We start from the raw sequence: 23,311 nt of genomic DNA, 5'->3' as shown, positions 1-23,311 counted from the left end.
AGTAACTTCTTTGCGTTGCGTGTATTCAATTCACAGAGTTTAACCTTCCTTTAGACAGAGCAGCTCTGAAACACTCTTTTTTGTGGAAATTGCAAGTGGAGATTTCAAGCACATTGGGTCCAAATGTAGAAAAGGAATATCTTCGTATAAAAACTACAGAGAATCATTCTCAGAAACCATTTCGTGATGTGTGCGTTCCACTCACAGCGTTTAACCTTTCTTTTCATAGAGCCGTTTGGAAACACTCTGTTTGTAAAGTCTGCAAGTGGATATTTGGACATCTTTGAGGATTTCTTTGGAAAAGGGATTCCTTCATCCAATGCTAGACAGAAGAATTCTCAGTAACTTCTTTGGGTTGCGTGTATTCAACACACAGAACTGAAACTTCCTTTAGGCAGAGCACATTTGAAACACTCTTTTTGAGGAATTTGCAAGTGGAGATTTCAAGCCCCTTGGGGTCAGTGGTAGAAAAGGTAATATCTTCGATTAAAAACTAGAGAGAATCATTCTCCGAAACCACTTTGTGATGTGTGCATTCCACTCACAGAGTTTAACCTATCTTTTCACAGAGCAGTTTGGAAACACTCTGTTTGTAAAGTCGGCAGTGGATATTTGGGCCTTCTTGTGGATTTCGTTGGAAACGGGATTCCTTCATCTAATGCTAGACAGAAGAATTCTCAGTAACTTCTTTGTGTTGCGTGTTTTCAACTCACAGAGTTTAACCTTCCTCTAAGCAGAGCAGATTTGAAACACACTTTTTGTGGAATTTGAAATTGGAGGTTTCAAGAGTTTTGGGGTCAAAGGTAGAAAAGGAAATATCTTCCTATAAAAACAATAGAGAATCATTCTTAGAAACCACTTTGTGATGTGTGTGTTACACTCACAGAGCCTAACATTTCCTTTCATAGAGCAGTTTGGAAACACTGTGTTTGTACCTTCTGCAAGTGGATATTTGGACCTCTTTGTGGATTTCATTGGAAACGGGATTTCTTCATCTAATGCTTGACAGGAGAATTCTCAGTAACTTCTTTGCGTTGCGTGTATTCAATTCACAGAGTTTAACCTTCCTTTAGACAGAGCAGCTCTGAAACACTCTTTTTTGTGGAAATTGCAAGTGGAGATTTCAAGCACATTGGGTCCAAATGTAGAAAAGGAATATCTTCCTATAAAAACTACAGAGAATCATTCTCAGAAACCATTTCGTGATGTGTGCGTTCCACTCACTGCGTTTAACCTTTCTTTTCATAGAGCAGTTTGGAAACACTCTGTTTGTAATGTCTGCAAGTGGATAAATCGACCTCTTTGAAGATTTCGTTGGTAACCGGATTTCTTCATCTAATGCTAGACAGAAAAATTCTCAGTAACTTCTTTGGGTTGCGTGTACTCAACTCACAGAGTTGAATGTTCTTTTTGACAGAACATTTTTGAAACACTCTTTTTATCGAATTTACAAGTGGAGATTTCATGCGCTTTTCGGCCACAGGTAGAAAAGGATATATCTTCGTATAAAAGCTACAGAGAATCATGTTCAGAAACAACCTTGTGATGTGTGCGTTCCAATCACAGAGTTTAACTTTTTCCTTTCATAGAGCAGTTTGGGAACACTCTGTTTGTAATGTGTGCAAGTGGATAATTGGACCTCCTTGAGGATTTCCTTGTTAACGGGTTTTCTTCATCAAATGCTAGACAGAAGAATTCTCAGTAACTTCTTTGGGTTGCGTGTATTCAACTCACAGAATTGAACCTTCTTTTAGGGAGAACAGATTTGAAACATTCTTTTTGTGGAATTTACAAGTGGAGATTCCAAGCGCTTTGATGTCAAAGGAAGAAAAGGGAATATCTTCCTATAAAAACTCTAGAGAATCATTCTGAGAAACCACGTCTTTATGTGTGCGTTCCACTCATAGAGTTTAACCTTTCTTCCATGGAGCAGTTTGGAAACACTCTGTTTGTAAATTCTGCAAGAGGATATTTGGACCTCTTTGACGATTTCGTTGGAAACGGGTTTTCTTTATCTAGCGCTAGACAGAAGAATCCTCAGTAACTTCTTTGGGTTGCATGTATTCACCTCACAGAGTTGAACCTTCCTTTAGAGAGAGCAGATTTGAAACACTCTTTTGTGGAATTTGCAAGTGGAGATTTCTAGCGCATTGGGACCAATTGTATAAAAGGAAATATCTTCGTATTTAAACTAGAGAGAATCATTCTCAGAAACCACTTTGTGATCTGTGCGTTCCACTCACAGCGTTTAACCTTTCTTTTCATAGAGCATTTGGGAAACACTCTGTAACATCTGCAAGTGGATATTTGGATCTCTTTGAGGATTTCGTTGGAGACGGGATTTCTTCATCTAATGCTAGTCAGAAGAAATCTCAGTAACTTCTTTGGGTTGCGTGTATTCCACTCATAGAGTTGAACCTTCCTTTAGAGTGAGCAGATTTGAAACACTCTTTTTGTTGAAATTGCAATTGGAGATTTCAAGCACTTTGGGGTCAACGGAAGAAAAGGAAATATCTTCGTACAAAAACTACAGAGAATCATTTTCAGAAACCACCTTGTGATGTGTGTGTTCCACACACAGCGTTTAACCTTTCTTTTCATAGAGCAGTTTGGAAACACTCTGTTTGTAAAGTCTGCAAGTTGATATTTGGACCTCCTTGAGTATTTCGTTCGAAACGGGATTTCTTCATCTAGTGCTAGACAGAAGAATTCTCAGTAACTTCTTTGGGTTGCGTGTACTCAACTCACAGAGTTGAATCTTCTTTTAGACAGAACATTTTTGAAACACTCTTTTTATCGAATTTACAAGTGGAGATTTCAAGCGCTTTTCGGCCACAGGTAGAAAAGGAGATATCTTCGTATAAAAACTACAGAGAATCATGTTCAGAAACAACCTTGTGATGTGTGCGTTCCAATCACAGAGTTTAACTTTTTCCTTTCATAGAGCGGTTTGGGAACACTCTGTTTGTAATGTGTGCAAGTGGATAATTGGACCTCCTTGAGGATTTCGTTGTTAACGGGTTTTCTTCATCAAATGCTAGACAGAAGAATTCTCAGTAACTTCTTTGGTTTGCATGTATTCAACTCACGGTGTTGAACCTTCCTTTAGACAGAGCGGATTTGAAACACTCTTTTTGTGGAATTTGCAAGTGGACATTTCAAGCGCTTTGGGCCAATGGTAGAAACGGAAATATCTTCATATAAAAACTAGAGACAATCATTCTCAGAAACCACTTTGTGATGCGTTCGTTCCACTCACAGAGTTTAACCTTCGTTTTCAGAAAGCAGTTTGGAAACACTCCCTTTGTAAAGCCTTCAAGTGGATATTTGGACCTCTTTGAGGATTTCATTGGAAACCGGATTTATCAATCTAATGCGAGACACAAGATTTCTTAGTAACTTCTTTGGGTTGCGTGTTTTCAACTCACAGAGTTGAACCTTCCTTTAGACAGAGCAGATTTCAAACAATCTTTTGTGGAATTTGCAAGAGGAGATTTCAAGCCCCTTGGGGCCAATGGTAGAAAAGGAAATATCTACGTTTAAAAACAATAGAGAATCATTCTCAGATACCACTTTCTGATGTGTGCGTTCCACTCACGGAGTTTATCCTTTCTGTTCATAGAGCCGTTTGGAAACACTCTGTTTGTAAAGTCTGCAAGTGGATATTTGGACATCTTTGAGGATTTCTTTGGAAAAGGGATTCCTTCATCCAATGCTAGACAGAAGAATTCTCAGTAACTTCTTTGGGTTGCGTGTATTCAACACACAGAACTGAAACTTCCTTTAGGCAGAGCACATTTGAAACACTCTTTTTGAGGAATTTGCAAGTGGAGATTTCAAGCCCCTTGGGGTCAGTGGTAGAAAAGGTAATATCTTCGAATAAAAACTAGAGAGAATCATTCTGTGAAACCACTTTGTGATGTGTGCATTCCACTCACAGAGTTTAACCTATCTTTTCACAGAGCAGTTTGGAAACACTCTGTTTGTAAAGTCGGCAGTGGATATTTGGGCCTTCTTGTGGATTTCGTTGGAAACGGGATTCCTTCATCTAATGCTAGACAGAAGAATTCTCAGTAACTTCTTTGTGTTGCGTGTTTTCAACTCACAGAGTTTAACCTTCCTCTAAGCAGAGCAGATTTGAAACACACTTTTTGTGGAATTTGAAATTGGAGATTTCAAGAGTTTTGGGGTCAAAGGTAGAAAAGGAAATATCTTCCTATAAAAACAATAGAGAATCATTCTTAGAAACCACTTTGTGATGTGTGTGTTACACTCACAGAGCCTAACATTTCCTTTCATAGAGCAGTTTGGAAACACTGTGTTTGTACCTTCTGCAAGTGGATATTTGGACCTCTTTGTGGATTTCATTGGAAACGGGATTTCTTCATCTAATGCTTGACAGGAGAATTCTCAGTAACTTCTTTGCGTTGCGTGTATTCAATTCACAGAGTTTAACCTTCCTTTAGACAGAGCAGCTCTGAAACACTCTTTTTTGTGGAAATTGCAAGTGGAGATTTCAAGCACATTGGGTCCAAATGTAGAAAAGGAATATCTTCGTATAAAAACTACAGAGAATCATTCTCAGAAACCATTTCGTGATGTGTGCGTTCCACTCACAGCGTTTAACCTTTCTTTTCATAGAGCAGTTTGGAAACACTCTGTTTGTAATGTCTGCAAGTGGATAAATCGACCTCTTTGAAGATTTCGTTGGTAACCGGATTTCTTCATCTAATGCTAGACAGAAAAATTCTCAGTAACTTCTTTGGGTTGCGTGTACTCAACTCACAGAGTTGAATCTTCTTTTAGACAGAACATTTTTGAAACACTCTTTTTATCGAATTTACAAGTGGAGATTTCATGCGCTTTTCGGCCACAGGTAGAAAAGGAGATATCTTCGTATAAAAACTACAGAGAATCATGTTCAGAAACAACCTTGTGATGTGTGCGTTCCAATCACAGAGTTTAACTTTTTCCTTTCATAGAGCAGTTTGGGAACACTCTGTTTGTAATGTGTGCAAGTGGATAATTGGACCTCCTTGAGGATTTCGTTGTTAACGGGTTTTCTTCATCAAATGCTAGACAGAAGAATTCTCAGTAACTTCTTTGGGTTGCGTGTATTCAACTCACAGAATTGAACCTTCTTTTAGAGAGAACAGATTTGAAACATTCTTTTTGTGGAATTTACAAGTGGAGATTCCAAGCGCTTTGATGTCAAAGGAAGAAAAGGGAATATCTTCCTATAAAAACTCTAGAGAATCATTCTGAGAAACCACGTCTTTATGTGTGCGTTCCACTCATAGAGTTTAACCTTTCTTCCATGGAGCAGTTTGGAAACACTCTGTTTGTAAATTCTGCAAGAGGATATTTGGACCTCTTTGACGATTTCGTTGGAAACGGGTTTTCTTTATCTAGCGCTAGACAGAAGAATCCTCAGTAACTTCTTTGGGTTGCATGTATTCACCTCACAGAGTTGAACCTTCCTTTAGAGAGAGCAGATTTGAAACACTCTTTTGTGGGATTTGCAAGTGGAGATTTCTAGCGCATTGGGACCAATTGTGTAAAAGGAAATATCTTCGTATTTAAACTAGAGAGAATCATTCTCAGAAACCACTTTGTGATCTGTGCGTTCCACTCACAGCGTTTAACCTTTCTTTTCATAGAGCAGTTGGGAAACACTCTGTAACATCTGCAAGTGGATATTTGGATCTCTTTGAGGATTTCGTTGGAGACGGGATTTCTTCATCTAATGCTAGTCAGAAGAAATCTCAGTAACTTCTTTGGGTTGCGTGTATTCCACTCATAGAGTTGAACCTTCCTTTAGAGTGAGCAGATTTGAAACACTCTTTTTGTTGAAATTGCAATTGGAGATTTCAAGCACTTTGGGGTCAACGGAAGAAAAGGAAATATCTTCGTACAAAAACTACAGAGAATCATTTTCAGAAACCACCTTGTGATGTGTGTGTTCCACACACAGCGTTTAACCTTTCTTTTCATACAGCAGTTTGGAAACACTCTGTTTGTAAAGTCTGCAAGTTGATATTTGGACCTCCTTGAGTATTTCGTTCGAAACGGGATTTCTTCATCTAGTGCTAGACAGAAGAATTCTCAGTAACTTCTTTGGGTTGCGTGTACTCAACTCACAGAGTTGAATCTTCTTTTAGACAGAACATTTTTGAAACACTCTTTTTATCGAATTTACAAGTGGAGATTTCAAGCGCTTTTCGGCCACAGGTAGAAAAGGAGATATCTTCGTATAAAAACTACAGAGAATCATGTTCAGAAACAACCTTGTGATGTGTGCGTTCCAATCACAGAGTTTAACTTTTTCCTTTCATAGAGCGGTTTGGGAACACTCTGTTTGTAATGTGTGCAAGTGGATAATTGGACCTCCTTGAGGATTTCGTTGTTAACGGGTTTTCTTCATCAAATGCTAGACAGAAGAATTCTCAGTAACTTCTTTGGTTTGCATGTATTCAACTCACAGTGTTGAACCTTCCTTTAGACAGAGCGGATTTGAAACACTCTTTTTGTGGAATTTGCAAGTGGACATTTCAAGCGCTTTGGGCCAATGGTAGAAACGGAAATATCTTCATATAAAAACTAGAGACAATCATTCTCAGAAACCACTTTGTGATGCGTTCGTTCCACTCACAGAGTTTAACCTTCGTTTTCATAGAGCAGTTTGGAAACACTCCCTTTGTAAAGCCTTCAAGTGGATATTTGGACCTCTTTGAGGATTTCATTGGAAACCGGATTTTTCAATCTAATGCGAGACACAAGATTTCTTAGTAACTTCTTTGGGTTGCGTGTTTTCAACTCACAGAGTTGAACCTTCCTTTAGACAGAGCAGATTTCAAACAATCTTTTGTGGAATTTGCAAGAGGAGATTTCAAGTCCCTTGGGGCCAATGGTAGAAAAGGAAATATCTACGTATAAAAACAATAGAGAATCATTCTCAGATACCACTTTCTGATGTGTGCGTTCCACTCACGGAGTTTAACCTTTCTGTTCATAGAGCCGTTTGGAAACACTCTGTTTGTAAAGTCTGCAAGTGGATATTTGGACATCTTTGAGGATTTCTTTGGAAAAGGGATTCCTTCATCCAATGCTAGACAGAAGAATTCTCAGTAACTTCTTTGGGTTGCGTGCATTCAACACACAGAACTGAAACTTCCTTTAGGCAGAGCACATTTGAAACACTCTTTTTGAGGAATTTGCAAGTGGAGATTTCAAGCCCCTTGGGGTCAGTGGTAGAAAAGGTAATATCTTCGAATAAAAACTAGAGAGAATCATTCTCCGAAACCACTTTGTGATGTGTGCATTCCACTCACAGAGTTTAACCTATCTTTTCACAGAGCAGTTTGGAAACACTCTGTTTGTAAAGTCGGCAGTGGATATTTGGGCCTTCTTGTGGATTTCGTTGGAAACGGGATTCCTTCATCTAATGCTAGACAGAAGACTTCTCAGTAACTTCTTTGTGTTGCGTGTATTCAACTCACAGAGTTTAACCTTCCTCTAAACAGAGCAGATTTGAAACACACTTTTTGTGGAATTTGAAATTGGAGATTTCAAGAGTTTTGGGGTCAAAGGTAGAAAAGGAAATATCTTCCTATAAAAACAATAGAGAATCATTCTTAGAAACCACTTTGTGATGTGTGTGTTACACTCACAGAGCCTAACATTTCCTTTCATAGAGCAGTTTGGAAACACTGTGTTTGTACCTTCTGCAAGTGGATATTTGGACCTCTTTGTGGATTTCATTGGAAACGGGATTTCTTCATCTAATGCTTGACAGGAGAATTCTCAGTAACTTCTTTGCGTTGCGTGTATTCAATTCACAGAGTTTAACCTTCCTTTAGACAGAGCAGCTCTGAAACACTCTTTTTTGTGGAAATTGCAAGTGGAGATTTCAAGCACATTGGGTCCAAATGTAGAAAAGGAATATCTTCGTATAAAAACTACAGAGAATCATTCTCAGAAACCATTTCGTGATGTGTGCGTTCCACTCACAGCGTTTAACCTTTCTTTTCATAGAGCAGTTTGGAAACACTCTGTTTGTAATGTCTGCAAGTGGATAAATCGACCTCTTTGAAGATTTCGTTGGTAACCGGATTTCTTCATCTAATGCTAGACAGAAAAATTCTCAGTAACTTCTTTGGGTTGCGTGTACTCAACTCACAGAGTTGAATCTTCTTTTAGACAGAACATTTTTGAAACACTCTTTTTATCGAATTTACAAGTGGAGATTTCATGCGCTTTTCGGCCACAGGTAGAAAAGGAGATATCTTCGTATAAAAACTACAGAGAATCATGTTCAGAAACAACCTTGTGATGTGTGCGTTCCAATCACAGAGTTTAACTTTTTCCTTTCATAGAGCAGTTTGGGAACACTCTGTTTGTAATGTGTGCAAGTGGATAATTGGACCTCCTTGAGGATTTCGTTGTTAACGGGTTTTCTTCATCAAATGCTAGACAGAAGAATTCTCAGTAACTTCTTTGGGTTGCGTGTATTCAACTCACAGAATTGAACCTTCTTTTAGAGAGAACAGATTTGAAACATTCTTTTTGTGGAATTTACAAGTGGAGATTCCAAGCGCTTTGATGTCAAAGGAAGAAAAGGGAATATCTTCCTATAGAAACTCTAGAGAATCATTCTGAGAAACCACGTCTTTATGTGTGCGTTCCACTCATAGAGTTTAACCTTTCTTCCATGGAGCAGTTTGGAAACACTCTGTTTGTAAATTCTGCAAGAGGATATTTGGACCTCTTTGACGATTTCGTTGGAAACGGGTTTTCTTTATCTAGCGCTAGACAGAAGAATCCTCAGTAACTTCTTTGGGTTGCATGTATTCACCTCACAGAGTTGAACCTTCCTTTAGAGAGAGCAGATTTGAAACACTCTTTTGTGGGATTTGCAAGTGGAGATTTCTAGCGCATTGGGACCAATTGTATAAAAGGAAATATCTTCGTATTTAAACTAGAGAGAATCATTCTCAGAAACCACTTTGTGATCTGTGCGTTCCACTCACAGCGTTTAACCTTTCTTTTCATAGAGCAGTTGGGAAACACTCTGTAACATCTGCAAGTGGATATTTGGATCTCTTTGAGGATTTCGTTGGAGACGGGATTTCTTCATCTAATGCTAGTCAGAAGAAATCTCAGTAACTTCTTTGGGTTGCGTGTATTCCACTCATAGAGTTGAACCTTCCTTTAGAGTGAGCAGATTTGAAACACTCTTTTTGTTGAAATTGCAATTGGAGATTTCAAGCACTTTGGGGTCAACGGAAGAAAAGGAAATATCTTCGTACAAAAACTACAGAGAATCATTTTCAGAAACCACCTTGTGATGTGTGTGTTCCACACACAGCGTTTAACCTTTCTTTTCATAGAGCAGTTTGGAAACACTCTGTTTGTAAAGTCTGCAAGTTGATATTTGGACCTCCTTGAGTATTTCGTTCGAAACGGGATTTCTTCATCTAGTGCTAGACAGAAGAATTCTCAGTAACTTCTTTGGGTTGCGTGTACTCAACTCACAGAGTTGAATCTTCTTTTAGACAGAACATTTTTGAAACACTCTTTTTATCGAATTTACAAGTGGAGATTTCAAGCGCTTTTCGGCCACAGGTAGAAAAGGAGATATCTTCGTATAAAAACTACAGAGAATCATGTTCAGAAACAACCTTGTGATGTGTGCGTTCCAATCACAGAGTTTAACTTTTTCCTTTCATAGAGCGGTTTGGGAACACTCTGTTTGTAATGTGTGCAAGTGGATAATTGGACCTCCTTGAGGATTTCGTTGTTAACGGGTTTTCTTCATCAAATGCTAGACAGAAGAATTCTCAGTAACTTCTTTGGTTTGCATGTATTCAACTCACAGTGTTGAACCTTCCTTTAGACAGAGCGGATTTGAAACACTCTTTTTGTGGAATTTGCAAGTGGACATTTCAAGTGCTTTGGGCCAATGGTAGAAACGGAAATATCTTCATATAAAAACTAGAGACAATCATTCTCAGAAACCACTTTGTGATGCGTTCGTTCCACTCACAGAGTTTAACCTTCGTTTTCATAGAGCAGTTTGGAAACACTCCCTTTGTAAAGCCTTCAAGTGGATATTTGGACCTCTTTGAGGATTTCATTGGAAACCGGATTTTTCAATCTAATGCGAGACACAAGATTTCTTAGTAACTTCTTTAGGTTGCGTGTTTTCAACTCACAGAGTTGAACCTTCCTTTAGACAGAGCAGATTTCAAACAATCTTTTGTGGAATTTGCAAGAGGAGATTTCAAGCCCCTTGGGGCCAATGGTAGAAAAGGAAATATCTACGTATAAAAACAATAGAGAATCATTCTCAGATACCACTTTCTGATGTGTGCGTTCCACTCACGGAGTTTAACCTTTCTGTTCATAGAGCCGTTTGGAAACACTCTGTTTGTAAAGTCTGCAAGTGGATATTTGGACATCTTTGAGGATTTCTTTGGAAAAGGGATTCCTTCATCCAATGCTAGACAGAAGAATTCTCAGTAACTTCTTTGGGTTGCGTGTATTCAACACACAGAACTGAAACTTCCTTTAGGCAGAGCACATTTGAAACACTCTTTTTGAGGAATTTGCAAGTGGAGATTTCAAGCCCCTTGGGGTCAGTGGTAGAAAAGGTAATATCTTCGAATAAAAACTAGAGAGAATCATTCTCCGAAACCACTTTGTGATGTGTGCATTCCACTCACAGAGTTTAACCTATCTTTTCACAGAGCAGTTTGGAAACACTCTGTTTGTAAAGTTGGCAGTGGATATTTGGGCCTTCTTGTGGATTTCGTTGGAAACGGGATTCCTTCATCTAATGCTAGACAGAAGAATTCTCAGTAACTTCTTTGTGTTGCGTGTTTTCAACTCACAGAGTTTAACCTTCCTCTAAGCAGAGCAGATTTGAAACACACTTTTTGTGGAATTTGAAATTGGAGATTTCAAGAGTTTTGGGGTCAAAGGTAGAAAAGGAAATATCTTCCTATAAAAACAATAGAGAATCATTCTTAGAAACCACTTTGTGATGTGTGTGTTACACTCACAGAGCCTAACATTTCCTTTCATAGAGCAGTTTGGAAACACTGTGTTTGTACCTTCTGCAAGTGGATATTTGGACCTCTTTGTGGATTTCATTGGAAACGGGATTTCTTCATCTAATGCTTGACAGGAGAATTCTCAGTAAGTTCTTTGCGTTGCGTGTATTCAGTTCACAGAGTTTAACCTTCCTTTAGACAGAGCAGCTCTGAAACACTCTTTTTTGTGGAAATTGCAAGTGGAGATTTCAAGCACATTGGGTCCAAATGTAGAAAAGGAATATCTTCGTATAAAAACTACAGAGAATCATTCTCAGAAACCATTTCGTGATGTGTGCGTTCCACTCACAGCGTTTAACCTTTCTTTTCATAGAGCAGTTCGGAAACACTCTGTTTGTAATGTCTGCAAGTGGATAAATCGACCTCTTTGAAGATTTCGTTGGTAACCGGATTTCTCCATCTAATGCTAGACAGAAAAATTCTCAGTAACTTCTTTGGGTTGCGTGTACTCAACTCACAGAGTTGAATCTTCTTTTAGACAGAACATTTTTGAAACACTCTTTTTATCGAATTTACAACTTCAGATTTCATGCGCTTTTCGGCCACAGGTAGAAAAGGAGATATCTTCGTATAAAAACTACAGAGAATCATGTTCAGAAACAACCTTGTGATGTGTGCGTTCCAATCACAGAGTTTAACTTTTTCCTTTCATAGAGCAGTTTGGGAACACTCTGTTTGTAATGTGTGCAAGTGGATAATTGGACCTCCTTGAGGATTTCGTTGTTAACGGGTTTTCTTCATCAAATGCTAGACAGAAGAATTCTCAGTAACTTCTTTGGGTTGCGTGTATTCAACTCACAGAATTGAACCTTCTTTTAGAGAGAACAGATTTGAAACATTCTTTTTGTGGAATTTACAAGTGGAGATTCCAAGCGCTTTGATGTCAAAGGAAGAAAAGGGAATATCTTCCTATAAAAACTCTAGAGAATCATTCTGAGAAACCACGTCTTTATGTGTGCGTTCCACTCATAGAGTTTAACCTTTCTTCCATGGAGCAGTTTGGAAACACTCTGTTTGTAAATTCTGCAAGAGGATATTTGGACCTCTTTGACGATTTCGTTGGAAACGGGTTTTCTTTATCTAGCGCTAGACAGAAGAATCCTCAGTAACTTCTTTGGGTTGCATGTATTCACCTCACAGAGTTGAACCTTCCTTTAGAGAGAGCAGATTTGAAACACTCTTTTGTGGGATTTGCAAGTGGAGATTTCTAGCGCATTGGGACCAATTGTATAAAAGGAAATATCTTCGTATTTAAACTAGAGAGAATCATTCTCAGAAACCACTTTGTGATCTGTGCGTTCCACTCACAGCGTTTAACCTTTCTTTTCATAGAGCAGTTGGGAAACACTCTGTAACATCTGCAAGTGGATATTTGGATCTCTTTGAGGATTTCGTTGGAGACGGGATTTCTTCATCTAATGCTAGTCAGAAGAAATCTCAGTAACTTCTTTGGGTTGCGTGTATTCCACTCATAGAGTTGAACCTTCCTTTAGAGTGAGCAGATTTGAAACACTCTTTTTGTTGAAATTGCAATTGGAGATTTCAAGCACTTTGGGGTCAACGGAAGAAAAGGAAATATCTTCGTACAAAAACTACAGAGAATCATTTTCAGAAACCACCTTGTGATGTGTGTGTTCCACACACAGCGTTTAACCTTTCTTTTCATAGAGCAGTTTGGAAACACTCTGTTTGTAAAGTCTGCAAGTTGACATTTGGACCTCCTTGAGTATTTCGTTCGAAACGGGATTTCTTCATCTAGTGCTAGACAGAAGAATTCTCAGTAACTTCTTTGGGTTGCGTGTACTCAACTCACAGAGTTGAATCTTCTTTTAGACAGAACATTTTTGAAACACTCTTTTTATCGAATTTACAAGTGGAGATTTCAAGCGCTTTTCGGCCACAGGTAGAAAAGGAGATATCTTCGTATAAAAACTACAGAGAATCATGTTCAGAAACAACCTTGTGATGTGTGCGTTCCAATCACAGAGTTTAACTTTTTCCTTTCATAGAGCGGTTTGGGAACACTCTGTTTGTAATGTGTGCAAGTGGATAATTGGACCTCCTTGAGGATTTCGTTGTTAACGGGTTTTCTTCATCAAATGCTAGACAGAAGAATTCTCAGTAACTTCTTTGGTTTGCATGTATTCAACTCACAGTGTTGAACCTTCCTTTAGACAGAGCGGATTTGAAACACTCTTTTTGTGGAATTTGCAAGTGGACATTTCAAGCGCTTTGGGCCAATGGTAGAAACGGAAATATCTTCATATAAAAACTAGAGACAATCATTCTCAGAAACCACTTTGTGATGCGTTCGTTCCACTCACAGAGTTTAACCTTCGTTTTCATAGAGCAGTTTGGAAACACTCCCTTTGTAAAGCCTTCAAGTGGATATTTGGACCTCTTTGAGGATTTCATTGGAAACCGGATTTTTCAATCTAATGCGAGACACAAGATTTCTTAGTAACTTCTTTGGGTTGCGTGTTTTCAACTCACAGAGTTGAACCTTCCTTTAGACAGAGCAGATTTCAAACAATCTTTTGTGGAATTTGCAAGAGGAGATTTCAAGCCCCTTGGGGCCAATGGTAGAAAAGGAAATATCTACGTATAAAAACAATAGAGAATCATTCTCAGATACCACTTTCTGATGTGTGCGTTCCACTCACGGAGTTTAACCTTTCTGTTCATAGAGCCGTTTGGAAACACTCTGTTTGTAAAGTCTGCAAGTGGATATTTGGACATCTTTGAGGATTTCTTTGGAAAAGGGATTCCTTCATCCAATGCTAGACAGAAGAATTCTCAGTAACTTCTTTGGGTTGCGTGCATTCAACACACAGAACTGAAACTTCCTTTAGGCAGAGCACATTTGAAACACTCTTTTTGAGGAATTTGCAAGTGGAGATTTCAAGCCCCTTGGGGTCAGTGGTAGAAAAGGTAATATCTTCGAATAAAAACTAGAGAGAATCATTCTCCGAAACCACTTTGTGATGTGTGCATTCCACTCACAGAGTTTAACCTATCTTTTCACAGAGCAGTTTGGAAACACTCTGTTTGTAAAGTCGGCAGTGGATATTTGGGCCTTCTTGTGGATTTCGTTGGAAACGGGATTCCTTCATCTAATGCTAGACAGAAGAATTCTCAGTAACTTCTTTGTGTTGCGTGTTTTCAACTCACAGAGTTTAACCTTCCTCTAAGCAGAGCAGATTTGAAACACACTTTTTGTGGAATTTGAAATTGGAGATTTCAAGAGTTTTGGGGTCAAAGGTAGAAAAGGAAATATCTTCCTATAAAAACAATAGAGAATCATTCTTAGAAACCACTTTGTGATGTGTGTGTTACACTCACAGAGCCTAACATTTCCTTTCATAGAGCAGTTTGGAAACACTGTGTTTGTACCTTCTGCAAGTGGATATTTGGACCTCTTTGTGGATTTCATTGGAAACGGGATTTCTTCATCTAATGCTTGACAGGAGAATTCTCAGTAACTTCTTTGCGTTGCGTGTATTCAGTTCACAGAGTTTAACCTTCCTTTAGACAGAGCAGCTCTGAAACACTCTTTTTTGTGGAAATTGCAAGTGGAGATTTCAAGCACATTGGGTCCAAATGTAGAAAAGGAATATCTTCGTATAAAAACTACAGAGAATCATTCTCAGAAACCATTTCGTGATGTGTGCGTTCCACTCACAGCGTTTAACCTTTCTTTTCATAGAGCAGTTCGGAAACACTCTGTTTGTAATGTCTGCAAGTGGATAAATCGACCTCTTTGAAGATTTCGTTGGTAACCGGATTTCTCCATCTAATGCTAGACAGAAAAATTCTCAGTAACTTCTTTGGGTTGCGTGTACTCAACTCACAGAGTTGAATCTTCTTTTAGACAGAACATTTTTGAAACACTCTTTTTATCGAATTTACAACTTCAGATTTCATGCGCTTTTCGGCCACAGGTAGAAAAGGAGATATCTTCGTATAAAAACTACAGAGAATCATGTTCAGAAACAACCTTGTGATGTGTGCGTTCCAATCACAGAGTTTAACTTTTTCCTTTCATAGAGCAGTTTGGGAACACTCTGTTTGTAATGTGTGCAAGTGGATAATTGGACCTCCTTGAGGATTTCGTTGTTAACGGGTTTTCTTCATCAAATGCTAGACAGAAGAATTCTCAGTAACTTCTTTGGGTTGCGTGTATTCAACTCACAGAATTGAACCTTCTTTTAGAGAGAACAGATTTGAAACATTCTTTTTGTGGAATTTACAAGTGGAGATTCCAAGCGCTTTGATGTCAAAGGAAGAAAAGGGAATATCTTCCTATAAAAACTCTAGAGAATCATTCTGAGAAACCACGTCTTTATGTGTGCGTTCCACTCATAGAGTTTAACCTTTCTTCCATGGAGCAGTTTGGAAACACTCTGTTTGTAAATTCTGCAAGAGGATATTTGGACCTCTTTGACGATTTCGTTGGAAACGGGTTTTCTTTATCTAGCGCTAGACAGAAGAATCCTCAGTAACTTCTTTGGGTTGCATGTATTCACCTCACAGAGTTGAACCTTCCTTTAGAGAGAGCAGATTTGAAACACTCTTTTGTGGAATTTGCAAGTGGAGATTTCTAGCGCATTGGGACCAATTGTATAAAAGGAAATATCTTCGTATTTAAACTAGAGAGAATCATTCTCAGAAACCACTTTGTGATCTGTGCGTTCCACTCACAGCGTTTAACCTTTCTTTTCATAGAGCAGTTGGGAAACACTCTGTAACATCTGCAAGTGGATATTTGGATCTCTTTGAGGATTTCGTTGGAGACGGGATTTCTTCATCTAATGCTAGTCAGAAGAAATCTCAGTAACTTCTTTGGGTTGCGTGTATTCCACTCATAGAGTTGAACCTTCCTTTAGAGTGAGCAGATTTGAAACACTCTTTTTGTTGAAATTGCAATTGGAGATTTCAAGCACTTTGGGGTCAACGGAAGAAAAGGAAATATCTTCGTACAAAAACTACAGAGAATCATTTTCAGAAACCACCTTGTGATGTGTGTGTTCCACACACAGCGTTTAACCTTTCTTTTCATAGAGCAGTTTGGAAACACTCTGTTTGTAAAGTCTGCAAGTTGATATTTGGACCTCCTTGAGTATTTCGTTCGAAACGGGATTTCTTCATCTAGTGCTAGACAGAAGAATTCTCAGTAACTTCTTTGGGTTGCGTGTACTCAACTCACAGAGTTGAATCTTCTTTTAGACAGAACATTTTTGAAACACTCTTTTTATCGAATTTACAAGTGGAGATTTCAAGCGCTTTTCGGCCACAGGTAGAAAAGGAGATATCTTCGTATAAAAACTACAGAGAATCATGTTCAGAAACAACCTTGTGATGTGTGTGTTCCAATCACAGAGTTTAACTTTTTCCTTTCATAGAGCGGTTTGGGAACACTCTGTTTGTAATGTGTGCAAGTGGATAATTGGACCTCCTTGAGGATTTCGTTGTTAACGGGTTTTCTTCATCAAATGCTAGACAGAAGAATTCTCAGTAACTTCTTTGGTTTGCATGTATTCAACTCACAGTGTTGAACCTTCCTTTAGACAGAGCGGATTTGAAACACTCTTTTTGTGGAATTTGCAAGTGGACATTTCAAGCGCTTTGGGCCAATGGTAGAAACGGAAATATCTTCATATAAAAACTAGAGACAATCATTCTCAGAAACCACTTTGTGATGCGTTCGTTCCACTCACAGAGTTTAACCTTCGTTTTCATAGAGCAGTTTGGAAACACTCCCTTTGTAAAGCCTTCAAGTGGATATTTGGACCTCTTTGAGGATTTCATTGGAAACCGGATTTTTCAATCTAATGCGAGACACAAGATTTCTTAGTAACTTCTTTGGGTTGCGTGTTTTCAACTCACAGAGTTGAACCTTCCTTTAGACAGAGCAGATTTCAAACAATCTTTTGTGGAATTTGCAAGAGGAGATTTCAAGCCCCTTGGGGCCAATGGTAGAAAAGGAAATATCTACGTATAAAAACAATAGAGAATCATTCTCAGATACCACTTTCTGATGTGTGCGTTCCACTCACGGAGTTTAACCTTTCTGTTCATAGAGCCGTTTGGAAACACTCTGTTTGTAAAGTCTGCAAGTGGATATTTGGACATCTTTGAGGATTTCTTTGGAAAAGGGATTCCTTCATCCAATGCTAGACAGAAGAATTCTCAGTAACTTCTTTGGGTTGCGTGCATTCAACACACAGAACTGAAACTTCCTTTAGGCAGAGCACATTTGAAACACTCTTTTTGAGGAATTTGCAAGTGGAGATTTCAAGCCCCTTGGGGTCAGTGGTAGAAAAGGTAATATCTTCGAATAAAAACTAGAGAGAATCATTCTCCGAAACCACTTTGTGATGTGTGCATTCCACTCACAGAGTTTAACCTATCTTTTCACAGAGCAGTTTGGAAACACTCTGTTTGTAAAGTCGGCAGTGGATATTTGGGCCTTCTTGTGGATTTCGTTGGAAACGGGATTCCTTCATCTAATGCTAGACAGAAGACTTCTCAGTAACTTCTTTGTGTTGCGTGTATTCAACTCACAGAGTTTAACCTTCCTCTAAACAGAGCAGATTTGAAACACACTTTTTGTGGAATTTGAAATTGGAGATTTCAAGAGTTTTGGGGTCAAAGGTAGAAAAGGAAATATCTTCCTATAAAAACAATAGAGAATCATTCTTAGAAACCACTTTGTGATGTGTGTGTTACACTCACAGAGCCTAACATTTCCTTTCATAGAGCAGTTTGGAAACACTGTGTTTGTACCTTCTGCAAGTGGATATTTGGACCTCTTTGTGGATTTCATTGGAAACGGGATTTCTTCATCTAATGCTTGACAGGAGAATTCTCAGTAACTTCTTTGCGTTGCGTGTATTCAATTCACAGAGTTTAACCTTCCTTTAGACAGAGCAGCTCTGAAACACTCTTTTTTGTGGAAATTGCAAGTGGAGATTTCAAGCACATTGGGTCCAAATGTAGAAAAGGAATATCTTCGTATAAAAACTACAGAGAATCATTCTCAGAAACCATTTCGTGATGTGTGCGTTCCACTCACAGCGTTTAACCTTTCTTTTCATAGAGCAGTTTGGAAACACTCTGTTTGTAATGTCTGCAAGTGGATAAATCGACCTCTTTGAAGATTTCGTTGGTAACCGGATTTCTTCATCTAATGCTAGACAGAAAAATTCTCAGTAACTTCTTTGGGTTGCGTGTACTCAACTCACAGAGTTGAATCTTCTTTTAGACAGAACATTTTTGAAACACTCTTTTTATCGAATTTACAAGTGGAGATTTCATGCGCTTTTCGGCCACAGGTAGAAAAGGAGATATCTTCGTATAAAAACTACAGAGAATCATGTTCAGAAACAACCTTGTGATGTGTGCGTTCCAATCACAGAGTTTAACTTTTTCCTTTCATAGAGCAGTTTGGGAACACTCTGTTTGTAATGTGTGCAAGTGGATAATTGGACCTCCTTGAGGATTTCGTTGTTAACGGGTTTTCTTCATCAAATGCTAGACAGAAGAATTCTCAGTAACTTCTTTGGGTTGCGTGTATTCAACTCACAGAATTGAATCTTCTTTTAGAGAGAACAGATTTGAAACATTCTTTTTGTGGAATTTACAAGTGGAGATTCCAAGCGCTTTGATGTCAAAGGAAGAAAAGGGAATATCTTCCTATAAAAACTCTAGAGAATCATTCTGAGAAACCACGTCTTTATGTGTGCGTTCCACTCATAGAGTTTAACCTTTCTTCCATGGAGCAGTTTGGAAACACTCTGTTTGTAAATTCTGCAAGAGGATATTTGGACCTCTTTGACGATTTCGTTGGAAACGGGTTTTCTTTATCTAGCGCTAGACAGAAGAATCCTCAGTAACTTCTTTGGGTTGCATGTATTCACCTCACAGAGTTGAACCTTCCTTTAGAGAGAGCAGATTTGAAACACTCTTTTGTGGGATTTGCAAGTGGAGATTTCTAGCGCATTGGGACCAATTGTATAAAAGGAAATATCTTCGTATTTAAACTAGAGAGAATCATTCTCAGAAACCACTTTGTGATCTGTGCGTTCCACTCACAGCGTTTAACCTTTCTTTTCATAGAGCAGTTGGGAAACACTCTGTAACATCTGCAAGTGGATATTTGGATCTCTTTGAGGATTTCGTTGGAGACGGGATTTCTTCATCTAATGCTAGTCAGAAGAAATCTCAGTAACTTCTTTGGGTTGCGTGTATTCCACTCATAGAGTTGAACCTTCCTTTAGAGTGAGCAGATTTGAAACACTCTTTTTGTTGAAATTGCAATTGGAGATTTCAAGCACTTTGGGGTCAACGGAAGAAAAGGAAATATCTTCGTACAAAAACTACAGAGAATCATTTTCAGAAACCACCTTGTGATGTGTGTGTTCCACACACAGCGTTTAACCTTTCTTTTCATAGAGCAGTTTGGAAACACTCTGTTTGTAAAGTCTGCAAGTTGATATTTGGACCTCCTTGAGTATTTCGTTCGAAACGGGATTTCTTCATCTAGTGCTAGACAGAAGAATTCTCAGTAACTTCTTTGGGTTGCGTGTACTCAACTCACAGAGTTGAATCTTCTTTTAGACAGAACATTTTTGAAACACTCTTTTTATCGAATTTACAAGTGGAGATTTCAAGCGCTTTTCGGCCACAGGTAGAAAAGGAGATATCTTCGTATAAAAACTACAGAGAATCATGTTCAGAAACAACCTTGTGATGTGTGCGTTCCAATCACAGAGTTTAACTTTTTCCTTTCATAGAGCGGTTTGGGAACACTCTGTTTGTAATGTGTGCAAGTGGATAATTGGACCTCCTTGAGGATTTCGTTGTTAACGGGTTTTCTTCATCAAATGCTAGACAGAAGAATTCTCAGTAACTTCTTTGGTTTGCATGTATTCAACTCACAGTGTTGAACCTTCCTTTAGACAGAGCGGATTTGAAACACTCTTTTTGTGGAATTTGCAAGTGGACATTTCAAGCGCTTTGGGCCAATGGTAGAAACGGAAATATCTTCATATAAAAACTAGAGACAATCATTCTCAGAAACCACTTTGTGATGCGTTCGTTCCACTCACAGAGTTTAACCTTCGTTTTCATAGAGCAGTTTGGAAACACTCCCTTTGTAAAGCCTTCAAGTGGATATTTGGACCTCTTTGAGGATTTCATTGGAAACCGGATTTTTCAATCTAATGCGAGACACAAGATTTCTTAGTAACTTCTTTAGGTTGCGTGTTTTCAACTCACAGAGTTGAACCTTCCTTTAGACAGAGCAGATTTCAAACAATCTTTTGTGGAATTTGCAAGAGGAGATTTCAAGCCCCTTGGGGCCAATGGTAGAAAAGGAAATATCTACGTATAAAAACAATAGAGAATCATTCTCAGATACCACTTTCTGATGTGTGCGTTCCACTCACGGAGTTTAACCTTTCTGTTCATAGAGCCGTTTGGAAACACTCTGTTTGTAAAGTCTGCAAGTGGATATTTGGACATCTTTGAGGATTTCTTTGGAAAAGGGATTCCTTCATCCAATGCTAGACAGAAGAATTCTCAGTAACTTCTTTGGGTTGCGTGTATTCAACACACAGAACTGAAACTTCCTTTAGGCAGAGCACATTTGAAACACTCTTTTTGAGGAATTTGCAAGTGGAGATTTCAAGCCCCTTGGGGTCAGTGGTAGAAAAGGTAATATCTTCGAATAAAAACTAGAGAGAATCATTCTCCGAAACCACTTTGTGATGTGTGCATTCCACTCACAGAGTTTAACCTATCTTTTCACAGAGCAGTTTGGAAACACTCTGTTTGTAAAGTCGGCAGTGGATATTTGGGCCTTCTTGTGGATTTCGTTGGAAACGGGATTCCTTCATCTAATGCTAGACAGAAGAATTCTCAGTAACTTCTTTGTGTTGCGTGTTTTCAACTCACAGAGTTTAACCTTCCTCTAAGCAGAGCAGATTTGAAACACACTTTTTGTGGAATTTGAAATTGGAGATTTCAAGAGTTTTGGGGTCAAAGGTAGAAAAGGAAATATCTTCCTATAAAAACAATAGAGAATCATTCTTAGAAACCACTTTGTGATGTGTGTGTTACACTCACAGAGCCTAACATTTCCTTTCATAGAGCAGTTTGGAAACACTGTGTTTGTACCTTCTGCAAGTGGATATTTGGACCTCTTTGTGGATTTCATTGGAAACGGGATTTCTTCATCTAATGCTTGACAGGAGAATTCTCAGTAACTTCTTTGCGTTGCGTGTATTCAGTTCACAGAGTTTAACCTTCCTTTAGACAGAGCAGCTCTGAAACACTCTTTTTTGTGGAAATTGCAAGTGGAGATTTCAAGCACATTGGGTCCAAATGTAGAAAAGGAATATCTTCGTATAAAAACTACAGAGAATCATTCTCAGAAACCATTTCGTGATGTGTGCGTTCCACTCACAGCGTTTAACCTTTCTTTTCATAGAGCAGTTCGGAAACACTCTGTTTGTAATGTCTGCAAGTGGATAAATCGACCTCTTTGAAGATTTCGTTGGTAACCGGATTTCTCCATCTAATGCTAGACAGAAAAATTCTCAGTAACTTCTTTGGGTTGCGTGTACTCAACTCACAGAGTTGAATCTTCTTTTAGACAGAACATTTTTGAAACACTCTTTTTATCGAATTTACAACTTCAGATTTCATGCGCTTTTCGGCCACAGGTAGAAAAGGAGATATCTTCGTATAAAAACTACAGAGAATCATGTTCAGAAACAACCTTGTGATGTGTGCGTTCCAATCACAGAGTTTAACTTTTTCCTTTCATAGAGCAGTTTGGGAACACTCTGTTTGTAATGTGTGCAAGTGGATAATTGGACCTCCTTGAGGATTTCGTTGTTAACGGGTTTTCTTCATCAAATGCTAGACAGAAGAATTCTCAGTAACTTCTTTGGGTTGCGTGTATTCAACTCACAGAATTGAACCTTCTTTTAGAGAGAACAGATTTGAAACATTCTTTTTGTGGAATTTACAAGTGGAGATTCCAAGCGCTTTGATGTCAAAGGAAGAAAAGGGAATATCTTCCTATAAAAACTCTAGAGAATCATTCTGAGAAACCACGTCTTTATGTGTGCGTTCCACTCATAGAGTTTAACCTTTCTTCCATGGAGCAGTTTGGAAACACTCTGTTTGTAAATTCTGCAAGAGGATATTTGGACCTCTTTGACGATTTCGTTGGAAACGGGTTTTCTTTATCTAGCGCTAGACAGAAGAATCCTCAGTAACTTCTTTGGGTTGCATGTATTCACCTCACAGAGTTGAACCTTCCTTTAGAGAGAGCAGATTTGAAACACTCTTTTGTGGAATTTGCAAGTGGAGATTTCTAGCGCATTGGGACCAATTGTATAAAAGGAAATATCTTCGTATTTAAACTAGAGAGAATCATTCTCAGAAACCACTTTGTGATCTGTGCGTTCCACTCACAGCGTTTAACCTTTCTTTTCATAGAGCAGTTGGGAAACACTCTGTAACATCTGCAAGTGGATATTTGGATCTCTTTGAGGATTTCGTTGGAGACGGGATTTCTTCATCTAATGCTAGTCAGAAGAAATCTCAGTAACTTCTTTGGGTTGCGTGTATTCCACTCATAGAGTTGAACCTTCCTTTAGAGTGAGCAGATTTGAAACACTCTTTTTGTTGAAATTGCAATTGGAGATTTCAAGCACTTTGGGGTCAACGGAAGAAAAGGAAATATCTTCGTACAAAAACTACAGAGAATCATTTTCAGAAACCACCTTGTGATGTGTGTGTTCCACACACAGCGTTTAACCTTTCTTTTCATAGAGCAGTTTGGAAACACTCTGTTTGTAAAGTCTGCAAGTTGATATTTGGACCTCCTTGAGTATTTCGTTCGAAACGGGATTTCTTCATCTAGTGCTAGACAGAAGAATTCTCAGTAACTTCTTTGGGTTGCGTGTACTCAACTCACAGAGTTGAATCTTCTTTTAGACAGAACATTTTTGAAACACTCTTTTTATCGAATTTACAAGTGGAGATTTCAAGCGCTTTTCGGCCACAGGTAGAAAAGGAGATATCTTCGTATAAAAACTACAGAGAATCATGTTCAGAAACAACCTTGTGATGTGTGCGTTCCAATCACAGAGTTTAACTTTTTCCTTTCATAGAGCGGTTTG

The sequence above is a fragment of the Gorilla gorilla genome, chromosome Y (genome assembly GCF_029281585.2).
Source record: "Gorilla gorilla gorilla isolate KB3781 chromosome Y, NHGRI_mGorGor1-v2.1_pri, whole genome shotgun sequence".
Classification (NCBI taxonomy): domain Eukaryota; kingdom Metazoa; phylum Chordata; class Mammalia; order Primates; family Hominidae; genus Gorilla; species Gorilla gorilla.
This window is presented reverse-complemented; position numbering follows the sequence as displayed.